Raw genomic sequence first — 14866 nt, forward strand, 5'->3', positions numbered from 1 at the left:
ATTTGGTTACACAGTTACAGTCTTAAGGCCATAAAGTGTCCATCATCAAAGGGTACCTTCACTGGATGGCCAATGGCATCTGGAAAATATCTGTTAGCTGGGAAAGCACGTGGCTGGCATCTGCTCCAAAGTTCTGGTTTCAGAATGGCTTTCTCCCAGGATGTTCCTCTCTAGGCTGCAGTTCCTCAAAAATGTCACTCTTAGTTGCTCTCGGGGTGTTTGTCCTCTCTTAGCTTCTCTGGAGCAAGAGTCTGCTTTCAACAGCCATCTTCAAACTGCCTCTCATCTGCAGCTACTCTCTCAGCTTCTGTGCATTCTTCAAAGTGTCCCTCTTGGCTGTATCTCAAAATGTCACTCTCAGCTGCACTGAGTTCCTTCTGTTTGTCAGCTCATTTTTATGGCTCCAGTGATTTAATTTAGACCCACCCTGAATGGGTGTGGCAACACCTCCATGGAAATTATCCAGAGTTATCACCCACAGTTGGGTGGGGCACATCCCCATGGAAACACTCAAAGAATTACAATCTAATCAACACTGATACATCTGCCCACACAAGATTACATCAAAGATAATGGTGTTTTGGGGGACATAATACATTGAACTGGCACAAAGATCCTCTAAATAAAAGGAACTGGGGGCAAAAAAATAAAAAAAAATAAAAAAATAAAAAATAAATAAAAAAATAAAAAAACCACCAGGGTTTTCTGTTGAGTGCTGATAAACTTCCTATATACTTTAAAGCATCTGCCACATCCATGAATTATATTAACCTTTCAGTCAAAAAAAAAAAAAAAAACCTTAAAAAAAACTCATAAAATCAAAATTCCTGAAACCTTTCTCTTGCTGACACTAAGGATTTATTTGATTAGCAACATAATCCAATAAAAATTGCTTTTTTTAAGTTTGGAGGTCAAAAACAAAATAACTTTCAGTAAGCATTGTAAGAAACCTGTAGAATAACTTCTTTACAGAAATGGTTAAAAATTAGGGATGCAAAATCTAACTTAGTTTTCATTTGGGAAAACAAATCATTCTCTTCTAAAATCATTTATAATTCAAAGATTTATGATACTATACATTTTAGGTTCATTTTCCCTAAATAAATATTTCAAGTAACCATTATAGTAATTCAGTAAACATTAAGAACTGTGGATAGCACCGTAAGTTTAAAATATATAATGGATATCAGTCAGCAAAGAACAATCTTTCAGTAAATTTTTTAAAGATTTATTTTAAGGAAACTATTGTTAGCTTTTTCTTTCCTCTGAAAAGCATAGATTAAGGCTTACTTGAATATTATTTTCTTTTTTATATATCTAATACCTTATAATTTCTTTAATGCAATTTTATTGAGATATTCACATACCATACAAACCATCTGAAGTATACAATCAATGGTTCACAGTATTATATTTCATTTAATTCCTTGTTACTGAAAATAGAAGGAATAGTATTTGCTCATTAAAGAATCAAACTAACTGACTGATTAAATCAGCACTTATTCAGCAGCTTCTATGTGGCAGGAAAGGCATTGTCCTTATCTCTAAAGGACAGTTTAGTGGGATACACAGTTATAAAAAATAACACTATGAGATAACTTTAAAAAGGCATGTAAAATATGCTAAGGAACACAGAGAGGGAAGCCCTTAACTTTCTCAATGTAGGGAAATGTTAAGGGAAGCTTCAACATGGAATGCAGATTGACAGCCAATTTTGTGTCAAGTCCATCTTGATACTCCCACATCAGGGTATCTGTACCTACTTACTGTTCCCTCTGCCTGGAACTCTCTTTTCCCAGATATCTATGTGGCTTGCTCCCTTACTTCACTCAGGCCACTGCTTAAATGTCAATTTATCAGAGAGGATTTTCCTGACTACTCTATCTAAAATAGCAAATCTCATCCTGCCACTCCTTACTCTATTTTTTCTTTACATTATTCATCACCACTTGATATATTACATTCTTAGATTATTATCCATCTCTAGCCACTAGAATTTAAATTCCATGAGGGCTGGGATTTTGTTTCTCCTGGTTACTGCTAGACCCCCAGTACTATAAGAAGGTCTGGCTTACAGTAGGCATTCAACAAAGATTTTTTAAATGATTGAATGGTATTAAGTATGCAATTAAAAAAAATAAGCCATTTGAACTAAACTTTGTTTTCTTTCTTGTATTTGAGTATTCTGAAATCATACTCAAAATAAAAATGAACATAACTGACACAACAGAATATGGATTGTGCTGCTATAATGTTGGCCAACTCTTTAAAACAGATTTACAATTTAATTACTCTTGTAAATAATGTTCCATCTGTTTACTGCTTGACAAACCAAGATTTAAATTATACAGTCAAATGGTTAAGTATTCAGTGATTGATTTAACTCAAAGAACTGCCTAATATTTTTGATGGTCGGGATCCTTCCAGTAATGTAAACAAGTAGACTTCTCTGGCAGCTGTACACAATAATAGGACAAAATGGGAAGGTAATTTGCTGGTCCATTTTATTTTTTAATAACAAAGATAAAATCATCTTTGATACAAGTGGTTCAAAATGCATCAAATAAGATTACATTTCTAGGCAAACATCCCATAGAAACTGAGAAGTACATACGTAATACATTATGTTATTCACATTTTACAGATGAAGAGATTAAAAGCCCATAAGAGAATTCACTAAAGAGAGGAAAGAGAAAAAGCCAAGATGAAAACCTATACATGATAATAATAAAAAAAAAATTGTGTTTTCCCTTATTTAACAGTTGATGAAACTGGGGCTTAGTGATGTTAAGTAATTTACCTAAGGCCACATTATTATTTGATGGTTCATGAACTACTATTAAGGAAGGTATCTGAACTCAACTTTTAGTCTGATTCCAAAGTTTGTGCTCTGACTGAAATGTAAGAGGATATCTTTAATCAGGTATATAAATTATGTATTTCAAAAGCTGAATTATACCCTTCTCCAGAAGACATTTTAATTTATAACAGGTTACCATATTGTCTGCTGAACTTCAGACATTAATAGATCTTGTTTTAGACAAAGTTTGAATTTTGACCTTGAATCAACAGTTCACACAGGTAAATGTGCAGTTTTAAGAAAGGTTATCTAGTTGCTCCAAAAATTTATTAGCATTTCTGAATGAAGCTACTGGAATTTTTGAATTTTCTTCAAATCCAATGCCATAATCACATACCATATTAATATTAAAAAGAGTAGAAGAGTCATAATTATGAATCTGTCTATATACATAGGGTCCAATAAATTTACCTGATCTTCAGGTAGATTATGCTAATTAAATCCTTGAAAATAGTATACCACCTCCACCCACTACAAATCCAGCAACAGCTTACAAATGCATTACATTCATTTCTGCTAATAATTATGATGTTCTTATGTAGCTTGCTGCAATAAAACCTTTCCCAAGAGATATAAATGGAAGTTTAACAGTTCTATCAGTCCATGTTAATCTGAGGCATTGAAAATAATGTACTGATGCCCTAGAATCCCCAAGGTGGCAATATATATACAGAGAGAGAATAACTAACGTACTACTAGACGTTTGGGTGTAAAAAAAGGAAGAAATCTTGAGATAAAAATATTTTCTTATCATGATTACCTCTTTATTAGCCATGTCAAGAAAAGGAAATATAAGTGCTTTAACACTCCCTCTGTCCCTCTACTTAGTTTAATTTCTGGCAAGAATGCATAATCCTGGATACAGACTGGAATTAATCTCAGAATGAAAATTACCAGTAACATCAAAGCTCAAATTTATCTTCTTGGTTTACAACCAATACTTCTGCTTTATCTATTCACCTATAAACATTCCCATTACCATGAAAGGAAAAAAAAACAAAAGAACAAAAAACCTTCAACAGTATAAGTATAAAGAAGTACCATTTAATGAAGAACATGTGAATTACATAAAAACTCAAAAGAAGTCAGGGGAAAAGGTATACTTGTGGTACTATGCTTTATTTGTAAGGAGACCTATATGACCACCTAGTAGCTTCCATTAGCCCAGAGGGTGGCAGTTATATTCTAGGCCTACTGGGCGATCCATCTGACACACTTACTTTCGCAGCGAAATCTTAGCGTTGCCAATAGGACATCAAAGCCATTCTGGTTTTCTGAAGGGCAGCAACCATAAACTAGGTAGAAAGAATAATACAATGAGCACTGGTTAATTACTTTAAGCAGTGAAGTACTGATGTTGACCAGCACCAGACCAACCACCTTCCCATACTACTAGAAGAAAAGAAGCTCTGCTTGCACAAAAGCACCAATTCAATTCTTACAGGAGCAGTATGATAATGAGCTAGTGAACAGACTAAATTCAATGAGTAAAGTACTGTACTTGGTATTACCTTCTATTTAGTTTACTAAGGTCAGATACTGCGGAAAATACAAAATGTTTATGATACAATCTCTGCTCTCAAATGACTTAAATGAAGAAAAATTCATATTGAAAAATATGAATAAATTATAAAGTAAATATAATCAATAAATTTGCAAATCATATAAAAGGAATGTGGCAGGTAATTTGGAAAGCAAAAGACAGCTGAAAGAGCTGCACAGAGAGAATTCTTATTTGAGTTGAACCAAACTGGTATATACAGGTCTTTGAGAGGATAATAACAACCATTAATGAGTCTTTATCAAACAGGATAAATATATTTATAGTCATAGGTTTCCTTATCTACAGCACAAAGTATTTTCATATTCATTACGTAATTTAATTGCTGCAATAATTCAATGAAACAGGCAGGAAAGTGAGTGCTATTTTTCAAAAGAGAAAACTGAGGTTTAAGTAGCTTGTGGAGTAAAACTTAGAATCCAGATCTTTTTGATACCAAGCACTATTACAACAGTGAAACTGAAGCCCAGAAGGCCAAGTATTATCCGGACAGAAATATGTTTCAAGATTTTCACAGGTGATTCTGCTGATCAATTAGGTTTTGGAGCCAACAGACTATATCTATGGTTTTTAAATTTTATTGGGCATCAGAATCACGTGGAAGGCTTGTTCAACAAAGATTGCTGTCCCCTACCCCCCAAGGCTTCTGATTCAATAATCTTGGCTCAGGACCAATAATCTGCCTTTCTAACATGTTCCAGATGAACCCTATGCTGCTAGTCAGGGGACCACACTTTGAGAACCACTGTTCTTATACCATATGCATTAAGTACATTTAACTAGTAGGTACTATTTGAAAATGGAAATATGCGTGCTGCCCATACACAGAACCATTTTAGGCAATTATGAAGATTAAAGTCACTGATTTTTGCAAAATAATTAATCCATATGCCAGTAAGAGTGACTTCAGCTAACTTTTTTTTCACTTTTTTTTATTAGAGCAGTTATGAGTTTAAAAAAAAATGCAGAAAATACCAAGTTCCCACATAGATAGCCCCCCCCACACAGTTTTCCCTTTTATTAACATTTTCATTAATACGGTACCTTTGTTAAAATTGATAAGCCAGTATTTTTATATTACTAATTATAGTCCATAGTTTACATTAGGTTCACTTTGTGTTATATAGTTCTATGGCTCTAAAAAAATTAATTATGGTAACAGACATACAACATAAAATTTTCCATTTTAATGACTTTCAAATATACAATCCAGTGGGGTTTTTACATTTGTGACGTTGTGCTACCATTACCACCATCCATTACCAAAATCTTTGCAACACCCCAAGCAGAAAATCTCTACCAATTAGGCATTGCCTCTCCATTCCCCATACCCACCCATGGGAACTGCTATTCTAACTTCTGACTCTATGAATTTGCATATTCTAATTCTTTTATCTAAGTGAGACCCTTTAGTGTCTGGCTTATTTCACTCAATATGATGTCTTCAAGATTCTTCCATGCTGTAGCATATATCAGAATTTCACTTCTTTCTATGGCTGAATAAATATTCCACTGAATGTATATAACATATTTTGTTTATCCACTCATCCATGGATGGTCACTTAGGTTCCTTCTACCTTTTGGCAACTGAAAATAATGTTGCTATGAATAGTGGTGTGCAAATATCTGTTCAAGTCCCTGCTTTCAATTCTTTTGGGTATATACCAAGAATGGGATTGCTGGGTCACAAAGTAATTCTATGTTTAACTTTCTGAGTAACCGTCACCAAACTGATTTCCACAGTGGATGAACCATTTTAAATTACACCAGCAACGTTTAAGGATTCCTATTTTTCCCCATCCTCGTCAACACTTGTTATTTTCTGTTTTGTTAATAGTAGCCCTCTTCTTGGGTGGGATGTGATACCTCACAGTGGTTTTGATTTGCATTTCCTAATGACCAATGATGATGCTGAGTATCTTTTCATGGGCTTATTGGCCATTTGTGTAAAATGTCTATTCAAGTCCTTTGCCTATTTTTAAATGGGTTGTCTTTTTTTTTTTTTGCTGAGTTATAGCAGTTTTTTTATATATCCCTGAATATTAAATCCTTATCAGCTATAAGGTTAGCAATTAAGTTCTCCCGCTCTGCTGGTTTTCTTTGCACTTTCTTGATAGTGTCCTTTTATGTACAAAAGTTTTTCATTTTGACCATAAAAAGTTCATTTTATCTCTATTTTTCTTTGTTGTTGTGCTTGTGCTATTATATCCAAGAAATCACTACCAAATCTAAGGTTATGAAGGTTCCTGCCGATGTTTTCCTCTGGGAGTTGTAGGGTTTAAGCTCTTATGTTTAGGTCCTTGATCCATTTAATTTTTGTATGTGGTGTGAAATAGGAGTTGAACTTCATTTTTTTGCAAGTGGATATCCAGTTTTCCCAGCACCATTTGTTGAAAAAACTGTTCTTTCTCCAAAATTAATACACTTGGCACCCTTGTCAAAAATCAGCTGGCCATAGATGTATGGGTTTATTTCTGAAATCTCAATTCTATTGGTCTGTATGACTATTCCTATGTCAGTACCACACTGATTTGAATATTGTGCCTTTGTAACAAGTTCTGAAATCAGGAAGTATGAGATTTTTAACTTTGTTCTTCCTTTGCAATATTGAGTTGACAATTCGGGGCCTCTTGAGACTCCATATGAATTTGTGGATTGGCTTTTCCATTTCTGCAAAAAAGGAAGCTGGGATTTTGATAGGTATTTTGTTGAATCTGAACATTTTGGGTAGCATTGACATCTTAAGTATTCCTACCCATGAACATGGGATGTCTTGACATTTATTTAGGTCTTCTTAAATTTCATTCAGCAGTGTTTTGTAGTTTTCAATGTACAAGTCCTTCACCTCCTTGGTTAAATATATTCCTAGGTATTTTATTCATTTAGGAGCTATTGTGAATGAAACTACTTTTTAAATTTCAATTTTAAAATTCTCATTCTGTGAGATACGAAGAAATCCCTCCTCTTCAATTTTTTTGAAAAGTTGAGAAGGACTGGTGTTAACTCCTCTTTGAATGTTTGGCAGAATTCATGAGAGAAGCCATCTGGTCCTGGACTCTTCTTTGTTATGAGGTTTATGATTACTGATTCAGTCTCTTCATGTGTTGTAGGCTGTTGAGACCTTTTTCTACTTGAGTCAGTTTAAGTAAATTGTGTGTTTCTAGGACTTTGCCCATTTTCTCTCGATTATCTAATTTGTTAGCATTCAATTGTTTATTGAATTCTTACATTCCTTTTAATTTCTGCAAGATAAGTGGTGATGTCCCCCTTTCATTTTGAATTTTTTCAGTTTGTGTCTTCTCTCTCCTTTCCTCCCTTATGCTACCCCTTTTCTCTCTTTTTTTCAGGTAACCTAGAGGCTTGCCAATTTTATTCTTTTCAAAGTACCAATTTTGGTCTCACTGATTCTCTCAATTGTTTTTCTATTCTTTATTTCATTTATCTCTGCTTTACCATATTACTTCTTTTCTTCTACTAACTTTAAGTTTGGTTTGCTCTTCTTTTCATCAGTTCCTCCAGATGTGAAATTCACATCAGTTCCTCCAGATGTGAAATTAGGGTACTGATTTGAGATCTTCTTTTTTAATATAGGCATTCATAGCTATAAATTTCCCTCTGAGCAATGCCTTTGCTGTATCATATAAGTTTTGGTATGTCATGTTTTCATTTTCATTTACCTCAAGATAGTTCCTAATTTCCTTTTTGACTTCTTCTTTGACCCAGTGGTTGTTGAAGAGTATCTTCTTTAATATCTGCATATTTGTGACTTTTCCATTTCTCTTTCTGTTATTGATTTCTAGCTTCATTATACTGTGGTTGGAGAAGATATATATAATGATTCCAACCTTTTAAAATTCATTAAGATTGGTTTTGAGACCTAGCATACAGTCTATCCTAGAAAATGATCTACTGTACTTGTGAAGGTGTTTTCTTTTGTTGTTGGCTGAAGTGTCTATATGTCTGTTAGATATAGTTGGTATTTTATATCATTCAAGTCTTCTATTTCCTTATTGATCTTCTGTGTAGATGCTTTTTTCCACTGCTGAAAGTGGGATGTTGAAGTCTCCTAGTATTAATATAGAACTGTCTATCTTCCCCTTCAAGTCTATCAATATTTGCATCAATATTTTGGGGCTGTGCTGTTTTATCTTCCTGTTGAACTAACCCTTTTTATCAGTATTAGTGTCCTTCTTTGTCCCTTGTAACAGTTTATTTAAAGTCCATTTCATCTGATATTAGTATAGCTGCTGCAGCTCTCTTTTGGAGGCTACTTGCACGGACTATCATTCTCCATTCTTTCACTTTCAATCCATTTATGTCTAGAGAAAAGTGAGTCTCCTGTAGACAAGATTTAGTTGGATCATGTTTTTGAATTTGCCAATCTCTGCTTTTTTATTGGAGAGTTTTATCCATTTACATTTAAATTAACTGCTGATTATGTAGGACTTTTTTTCTGCCATTTTTCTGTTTGGTTTTTGTTAAGTCTTATAGTCACCTCCCCCCCCATTCTTCCATTACTACCTATTTACATATTTATTTGATATTTTGTAGTCAATCATTTTGAGTCCTTTCATTTACTTTTGTGTATATTTCTAGTGTCCTTTCTTTCATTCTGTACAACACTGTTTAGCATTGCTTGTAGGGCAGGTCTAGTGGTGATAAATATCCTCAGCTTTTGTTTATCCAGGAGTATCTTAGTTTCTGTCTTAGTTTGCCAGGCTGCTGTGACAAAAACCACAAACTGCCTTTGGCTTAAACAGAGGTAATTTTTTGGTTCATGTTTTCCAAGGATAGAAGGCTGGCTTTCTTCTTGGGTCAGTAGCATTATGGCTGGCCAGCAATCCTTGGGTTCCTTGACTTTCCCATAATATCGCAGGGTCCTCTCCTCCTTTTGGTTTCCTGCTGACTCCCGATGGCATTCTCTCTGTCTCTCCACATACATTCACACTAACCATTACTATGACTGCTTTTAGGTGCTTATTGCCTCTGTCTTTTTCTGTGCCCTGGTAGTCCTCTACAATGTTCAGATCCACTGAGTCTCCCTGGAATATCCCCTGATACTTTTTCTACACAAGGCTGTAGACTGGCTTATAAGGCCACCAGTAATCTGGATCAAGGCCTACTCTGCTTCATTGGCTACACCCCAATCAAAAATAACATTTTCAAGAGGTCCTACCTACAATGGGTTCATACACAGAGGAATGCACACCAAGATTGAGAACCTATCCATATGGGAGTAAATAATTTTTGAAAGACTGTTTCACGGGACATAAATTCTTGATTGGCATTATTTTTTTTAGCACTTTAAATATTTCACCCCACTGCCTTTTTGCCTCCACGGTTTCTGATGGCAACCGGCACAATCTAATCAGAATTCCATTGTATTTGACAAATTGCCTCTCTCTTGCAGCTTTCAGGATTCTTTGCCTTTGGCATTCAACAGTTTGACTGTAATGTGTTTGGGTGTGGGTCTCTTTCAGTTTATATTTTTTGGGGGTTTGTTGGGTTTCTTGGATGTATATATTCATGTCTTTAGTTAAATATGGTACATTTTATTTCTTTGAATATTCTCTCTGCCCTTTTCTCTCCTTTCCTTCTGGGATTCCCATAATGTGTATATTGGTATGACTGATGGTGTCCCATGGATCTCTTAAGTTCTCTTCACTTTTCTTCATTATTTTTTTCCTTTCTGCTCCTCAGTCTGAATAATTTCAATTGTCTTGTTTTTGAGTTCACAGTCTTTCTTCTGTCAGCTCCAATCTGCTGTTAAAAAATTACCTCTGGAGAATTTTTAATTTCCAGTACTATGGATTTCAACTCCAATATTTCTGTTTGGTTCTTTTTTTTAAAGATAATTTCTCTCTTTATTGAAATTCTCATTTATTATTTTCTTGATACCCTTTAGTCTGTTGTCAGTGTTTTCCTTTAAGCCTGTGAGCATATTTAAAAGCATTTAAAAAAAATTTTTTTTTAATATATATCCAAAGTCTGGTCTTCTTTTATTGATGGTTTGCTTATTTTGTTCCTTTGGATGGGCCATGATTTCCTGTTTTTGTGTGTGTGTGTGTTTGCCTTACCACCTGCTGATGCACACTGTACATTTTAATGTATTATATCTGGAATTTAGTCCCTGAACTGTCTGTTCCTCAAGTTTGTGTCCAGTTAGTGATATGACACAGATTTCCTTGAATGCCAAGAGCTAACAAAAACAACACAACAATGCAAAAAACACCTTTAACAGTCTTTGCAAATTGACTCTGTATTGGCTGGTGCTCTTCTTCAATAAAAACCAGTAATCCTTTGCCCTAGGCCACTGTGATTTGATTGTTTCCTACACTGATTTAGTTGTCCCCAAGCTGCTTCTCTGTGGAGGGCAAGTTCTGGGGCAATGAGCCAAAGACGAATATCCTGTTTCAGTCCTTCAGGCTGCCACAAGATAGACTAGCTCAGATATACATACACCCAAGTAGATGGACTAGGGGTTACTTTGCTCCCTCTGGGACCCATACTGAAGAGCACAGGCTGACGCACACTGAGTAGGGGAGGGATGAGCACCATTTTTAAGTCGCCTTTTTCTTGATTTGGTGCTTGCGAAGTTACTGCAATCCTTTAATTGTTTTCTGGGGTTCTGAGGGAAATGGTTCTGTCAGTTTTTACTAGTACTTCAAAGATTCTGTAGGAGAATAGAATCCAGGAGTGCCTCCACCACCATCTTGGTTGACTGGCTGAATTAATGTTCTTGCTTTCTATAATTAACAAAACAGGGATTAAAGAATTAGCTAAACTCTAAGACAAAATCATACTTGAAAGAAAGCTGTAAGCTCTCTCTTTGCATATTGAAAAATCTCTCAGTCAGCTGGAATGTTTTTAAATAATTCTTTCAGAAGGATAGGTGAGTAGAATATACTTTTTTTTTTTTTCACTGAAAAAAATTTTTTAATTCTCTTTCGTCCTGTCCTTTGTTTTTTGTTTTTTTTTAATCATCATTTTATTGAGATATATTCACATACCACGCAGTCATACAAAACAAATTGTACTTTCGATTGTTTACATTACCATTACATAGTTGTACATTCATCACCTAAATCAATCCCTGACACCTTCATTAGCACACACACAAAAATAACAAGAATAATAATTAGAGTGAAAAAGAGCAATTGAAGTAAAAAAGAACACTGGGTACCTTTGTCTCTTTGTTTCCTTCCCCTACTTTTCTACACATCCATCCATAAACTAGACAAAGTGGAGTTTGGTCCTTATGGCTTTCCCAATCCCACTGTCACCCCTCATAAGCTACATTTTTATACAACTGTCTTCGAGATTCATGGGTTCTGGGTTGTAGTTTAATAGTTTCAGGTATCCACCACCAGCTACCCCAATTCTTTAGAACCTAAAAAAGGTTGTCTAAAGTGTGCATAAGAGTGCCCACCAGAGTGATCTCTCGGCTCGTTTTGGAATCTCTCTGCCACTGAAGCTTATTTCATTTCCTTTCACATCCCCCTTTTGGTCAAGAAGATGTTCTCCATCCCACGATGCCGGGTCTACATTCCTCCCCGGGAGTCATATTCCACGTTGCCAGGGAGATTCACTTCCCTGGGTGTCTGATCCCACGTAGGGGGGAGGGCAGTGATTTCACCTTTCAAGTTGGCTTAGCCAGAGAGAGAGGGCCACATCTGAGCAACAAAGAGGCATTCAGGAGGAGACTCTTAGGCACAAATACAGGGAGGCCTAGCCTCTCCTTTGCAGCAACCGTCTTCCCAAGGGTAAAACTTATGGTAGAGGGCTCAACCCATCAAACCACCAGTCCCCTATGTCTGTGGTCATGTTAGCAACTATGGAGGTGGGGTAGGCGAATACCCCTGCATTCTCCACAGGCTCCTCAAGGGGGCACTACATCTTTTTTTTTTTTTTTCCTTGTTTGTCTTTTTCCTTTTTTTTTTTTTTTTTAACTTTCCCTTCTTTTTTAAATCAACTGTATGAAAAAAAAGTTAAGAAGAAAACAAACATACAATAAAAGAACATTTCAAAGAGACCATAACAAGGGAGTAAGAAAAAGACAACTAACCTAAGATAACTGCTTAACTTCCAACATGTTCCTACTTTACCCCAAGAAAGTTACATAATATAGCAACATTTCAGTGAACTTGTTCCTACTACATCCATCAGAAATTAACAGACCATAGTCATTTCTGGGCATCCCCAGAACGTTAAATAGCTTATCTGTTCTTCTTGGATTATTGTTCCCCCTTCCTTAATTGCTCTCTACTGCTAGTTCCCCTACATTCTACATTATAAACCATTTGTTTTACATTTTTCAAAGTTCACATTAGTGGTAGCATATAATATTTCTCTTTTTGTGCCTGGCTTATTTCGCTCAGCATTATGTCTTCAAGGTTCATCCATGTTGTCATATGTTTTACCAGATCGTTCCTTCTTACTGCCGCGTAGTATTCCATCGTGTGTATATACCACATTTTATTTATCCACTCATCTGTTGAAGGACATTTGGGTTGTTTCCATCTCTTGGCAATTGTGAATAATGCTGCTATGAACATTGGCGTGCAGATATCTGTTCGTGTCACTGCTTTCCGATCTTCCGGGTATATACCGAGAAGTGCAATCGCTGGATCGAATGGTAGCTCTATATCTAGTTTTCTAAGGAACTGCCAGACTGACTTCCAGAGTGGCTGAACCATTATACAGTCCCACCAACAATAAATAAGAGTTCCAATTTCTCCACATCCTCTCCAGCATTTGTAGTTTCCTGTTTGTTTAATGGCAGCCACTCTAATCGGTGTTAGATGGTATCTCATTGTGGTCTTAATTTGCATCTCTCTAATAGCCAGTGAAGCTGAACATTTTTTCATGTGTTTCTTGGCCATTTGTATTTCCTCTTCAGAGAACTGTCTTTTCATATCTTTTGCCCATTTTATAATTGGGCTGTCTGTACTACTGTCATTGAGTTGTAGGATTTCTTTGTATATGCACGATATCAATCTTTTGTCAGATACATGGTTTCCAAAAATTTTTTCCCATTGAGTTGGCTGCCTCTTTACCTTTTTGAGAAATTCCTTTGAGGTGCAGAAACTTCTAAGCTTGAGGAGTTCCCATTTATCTATTTTCTCTTTGGTTGCTTGTGCTTTGGGTGTAAAGTCTAGGAAGTGGCCTCCTAATACAAGGTCTTGAAGATGTTTTCCTACATTATCTTCTAGGAGTTTAATGGTACTTTCTTTTATATTGAGATCTTTGGTCCATTTTGAGTTAATTTTTGTGTAGGGGGTGAGGTAGGGGTCCTCTTTCATTCTTTTGGATATGGATATCCAACTCTCCCAGCCCCATTTGTTGAAAAGACCATTATGGCTCAGTTCGGTGACTTTGGGGGCCTTATCAAAGATCAGTCGGCCATAGATCTGAGGGTCTATCTCTGAATTCTCAATTCGATTCCAATGATCTATATGTCTATCTTTGTGCCAGTACCATGCTGTTTTGGCAACTGTGGCTTTATAATAGGCTTCAAAGTCAGGGAGTATAAGTCCTCCCACTTCGTTTTTTTTTTTTAGAGTGTCTTTGGCAATTCGAGGCATCTTCCCTTTCCAAATAAATTTGATAACTAGCTTTTCCAAGTCTGAAAAGTAGGTTGTTGGAATTTTGATTGGGATTGCATTGAATCTGTAGATGAGTTTGGGTAGAATTGACATCTTAATGACATTTAGCCTTCCTATCCATGAACATGGAATATTTTTCCATCTTTTAAGGTCCCCTTCTATTTCTTTTAGTAGAGTTACGTAGTTTTCTTTGTATAGGTCTTTGACATCTTTGGTTAAGTTTATTCCTAGGTACTTGATTTTTTTAGTTGCTATTGAAAATGGTATCTTTTTCTTGAGTGTCTCTTCAGTTTGTTCATTTCTAGCATATAGAAACATTACTGACTTATGTGCATTAATCTTGTATCCCGCTACTTTGCTAAATTTGTTTATTAGCTCTAGTAGGTGTATCGTTGATTTCTCAGGGTTTTCTAGATATAAGATCATATCATCTGCAAACAATGACAGTTTTACTTCTTCTTTTCCAATTTGGATGCCTTTTATTTCTTTGTCTTGCCGGATTGCCCTGGCTAGCACTTCCAGCACAATGTTGAATAACAGTGGTGATAGCGGGCATCCTTGTCTTGTTCCTGATCTTAGAGGGAAGGCTTTCAGTCTCTCTCCATTGAGTACTATGCTGGCTGTGGGTTTTTCATATATGCTCTTTATCATGTTGAGGAAGTTTCCTTCAATTCCTACCTTTTGAAGTGTTTTTATCAAAAAGGGATGTTGGATTTTGTCAAATGCTTTTTCAGCATCTATTGAGATGATCAATTGATTTTTCCCTTTCGAGTTTTTAATGTGTTGTAATACATTGATTGTTTTTCTTATGTTGAACCATCCTTGCATGCCTGGAATGAA

General features: G+C 35.7%; 1 protein-coding gene across 3 annotated transcripts in view; it reads right to left on the bottom strand.

Moving 5' to 3' along the window:
- Window positions 1–14866, bottom strand: part of GLCE (glucuronic acid epimerase) — a 102519-nt gene that overhangs the window by 24107 nt on the left and 63546 nt on the right. For 2 of the 3 annotated variants that reach the window (XM_037833552.1, XM_037833553.1), the window contains exon 2: window positions 4081–4155. The exons of the other annotated variant lie outside the window; for it this stretch is intronic. The gene's annotated coding sequence lies outside the window, so the exon portion shown is untranslated. The remainder of the gene's footprint in view (window positions 1–4080; window positions 4156–14866) is intronic. 3 annotated transcript variants of the gene reach the window in all.

Source organism: Choloepus didactylus, chromosome 4 (assembly GCF_015220235.1).
Source record: "Choloepus didactylus isolate mChoDid1 chromosome 4, mChoDid1.pri, whole genome shotgun sequence".
Classification (NCBI taxonomy): Eukaryota; Metazoa; Chordata; class Mammalia; order Pilosa; family Megalonychidae; genus Choloepus; species Choloepus didactylus.